This window comes from Mastomys coucha, unplaced genomic scaffold, assembly GCF_008632895.1.
Source record: "Mastomys coucha isolate ucsf_1 unplaced genomic scaffold, UCSF_Mcou_1 pScaffold22, whole genome shotgun sequence".
Classification (NCBI taxonomy): domain Eukaryota; kingdom Metazoa; phylum Chordata; class Mammalia; order Rodentia; family Muridae; genus Mastomys; species Mastomys coucha.
This window is the reverse complement of record NW_022196905.1, coordinates 227,020,730-227,023,885: the sequence shown is the minus strand read 5'-3', so window position 1 is coordinate 227,023,885 and position 3,156 is coordinate 227,020,730. Positions and strand designations below refer to the sequence as shown.

At 52.4% G+C, this 3,156-nt stretch overlaps 1 protein-coding gene across 3 annotated transcripts in view; it reads right to left on the bottom strand.

The window, feature by feature from the left end:
* Window positions 1-2,906, bottom strand: part of Nod2 (nucleotide binding oligomerization domain containing 2) — a 44,688-nt gene extending 41,782 nt beyond the window's left edge. For all 3 annotated transcript variants that reach the window (XM_031340783.1, XM_031340784.1, XM_031340785.1), the window contains exon 1: window positions 2,821-2,906. The gene's annotated coding sequence lies outside the window, so the exon portion shown is untranslated. The remainder of the gene's footprint in view (window positions 1-2,820) is intronic.
* Window positions 2,907-3,156: the final 250 nt, after the last annotated feature.

Here is a 3,156-nt window from a genome sequence, read left to right as displayed (position 1 = left end):
TGTCCTAGTCCTGGCTGGGCTTTCCCTGGAGCACTAACTAACCCCACTTTCCTCCTCTGAGTTGCTCCCCAGGAAACCAATTCCCATCAGAGAACAAACAGACTAAATTCATCCTTCATTTCTGCCCTCCCTTGTCTGGACCTGAATGAACTGCTATTCCCAAATCCACTCCATCTCCTTCACCCCCTCCTCCCACACCCGCTACCAGAAAGAACACAAACCATGACTTCCAGTTGTTCTGTTCTCTGCCTTCCTTTCTGTCAAGGGCATTCCTTTTATCTGTTCACCCTCCTCCCTGGAGCACTTCTCTGGAAGTCATAAAGGATTTCTCTGATAATCCTCCCCGCTTCCCCACTGTTCCTTCTATCCACTCTGCCTCCAAGGCTGGTTCCTAGTCCTTCCCTCCCCCCAGCCTCACCACCACCACCACCAAGAACTGAATCACTAAGGCTTCTCTGCTCATAGGCCCAATTCCCAACTGTGTGATAACGATGACTGAAATGTTACTGGACACTATTCAACATCATGTGGTACCTACCAGCATCTCCAAAAGACAAATACAAAGTCAATCACTGGCTCTCCCTCCTAACAGTTCCCCAAACTCTCTGAGTCATGCTTGTCTCTGCCTCTCTCCAGCATCACAGACTATCCACCCAACCTTCAACAGACTCCAAATCTGAAAGCCACAGGTTCTCTCTAGGCCACAAGGTAAGCTCCTTAGCCCCACTCATGGTTCCCTCACCTGCCATGAACCTCCACAGGCAATCTCAGCCTCGTGTCTAGATGAACCTGCCTGGCCCTAAGTCAGAGCAGGAGCCTTATCTGTCCACAGCTCCCATCACAGTCAAAGTGAAAGCCAAAGTTTTTATAGCAACCTCAAGCCCAATACAAGAGACCTCTGCTGTCATCCCATTCCTCCTTGCCACCGGCCATTTCTCCAACCCCCACACCACCTCCATGTTCCATCATGCTGTTAACTCCTGGACTGCTCCTCACTCTCAAAACAAGGAAGCCTGCTCTGATCTGTCATGCTCCTGCCTTTGCATAAGCTCCCCCCTATACACACACACACACACACACACACACACACACACACACACACAAAAGATAGTCACATGACTTGCCTATCACCTCCTTTTTTTTAATTAGATGTTTTCTTTAATTACAATATCTCCTTTTCCAGGTTCCCCTCCAAAAAAAATAAATAAATAAGCAAAATAAACAAAAACTAAAACAAACCCCTGTTCCCTCCCCTCTCCCCCTGCTCACCACCCCACCTCCTCCTGCTTACTGGCCCTGGCATTCCCCTACACTAGGGCACAGAACCTTCACAGTGCCAAGGGCCTCTCCTCCCACTGATGACCAACTTGGCCATCCTCTTAAGACTTTGCTCAGAGGTGCCTGTCTCAGAGGTGCCTTCCTATGCTATGCAAAACTGTAGTCCCCAAGCCCTGTCCCAGCTTTTATTCCCCACAATACTTCCTGTCATCTGAGATGGCATGTGTTAGCATGGTATATTCACCATATCCCTATGTATCACCCAGTGCAAACACAGGGTCTGCATGAATTGAGGATGTGTTTGTTTCACACAGTGTGTGTGTGTGTGTGTGTGTGTGTGTGTGTGTGTGTGTGTGTGTATGTGTGTGAGGGGGTAGCTGTGGAACCAGATAGTTGCTAGGCACAAACTTTGGCCAAACAGGTATAGAAGCCACTTTATAAGCTCCTGCTCACTGGGCCACCCTGCAATGATGACCTGGGTGGGAGAGAGGGAACAAGAAGCCAGCTACGAGCTGCATGTGGAGGCCAACTTAGCATCAGGTGGCTAAGATACCAGGAGCTCCAATGGCCTCACAGCAGACTGAACAGACCAGAGCCAATGGAGCTGACTCTTTGGTCTTCTTCACCAAGAGAGCAGAGATGGGGCACGGGGCTTTTCCCCTGCAGGATACCAACCCTGGGTGAGATTAGAAAGGCCAATGCCCCTGCCCCAGGCCAGGATGCTGCAGCTCTGAAAAAGACCCAGAAGTCAGAGCTTCAGCCAGCTACAGCCCTACCCAGAGGCTTGGGAGCTAGCTTGTCCAGACAAAGGCAGCACCAGAGGCTTGAGAAGCAAAGGAAAAAGCTGAAGGCTAAGCACTTGGCTGGCACTGGGCATGCACGTAGGTGTGGGTCTCTCCAGGCAGGAATAGGATTTGATCCCAACTCCCATACCCACAAATGAGTAAGGGTAGGCAAGAGACTGGGGCATGGACTAGGGCAGCAGCTGGGGTTAGAGAGGATCTCTGAAGACTAAAAGAGAAATTGAGGTCCAGAGGTGGGGGTGGGGTGGGTGGTGGAGGGGTGGGGGGAGTGGGGGCAAGTGAACCAGGAATAGTTCCTGCTAAGACCCAAAGAAGGGTAAGGACCTCACCTGCAACTTTCCCCTCCGTTGTCCCAGACACCCCCAAAGCACAGCCTCCCCTCAGACTTCAAAGGATCCTGGAGGCTTCAATGTGGTTCCTATACCCTTTTTCTTCTCAGTTACCAAAGCCTGCCACAGCTCCCCTCGAGACATCCCTTTCCTTTTACAGCCTATCTACTCTGTTAATGCTTCCAGAAGAAACAGAGTCCCTTCCAGAAGCTAAGCCAGGCCAGCTCCAGAGCCAGTTAACAAGCGTCCCGAGGATGGGACTTGTGACGGCTGTGATCTCCACTACACCGAGTGCTGTCGCCCGGGAGTCCTCGGTTCTTCCCCCCCCCACCACCACCAGAACCCTCCTTTCCACATATCCACCCACCCCGAACACCCGCAGACCACAGAACCAGAAAGAAAGCACTTACCGCCAGCTGCAGCGCGGGGTTTCTCAGCCAGCCTGGTGGTGACTCCTGGGAGACACTAGGACTCCCTCGGTGATTTCACCCCGCCCGTCGCCCCGCCTACCAGCCAGAGACCCCACCCACTCTGGCAGGCTAGGAAGAGCGCCACACCCCTCCTGATTTCCCTCTAGGGACCAGTGAGACTGGCAACCGGGAAGAAGAGGCCTGCCTGCAGTGCTTTGTGTTCTGCCCTTGGGGACTGATTTCAATCAGAAGGGAAGCACAGAGTCCCGGGAACCAGAACCAGGAAAGCCCTCGGCGTTGTCAGTAGGAACCGATGCACCCTCCCAGGGATCCGTA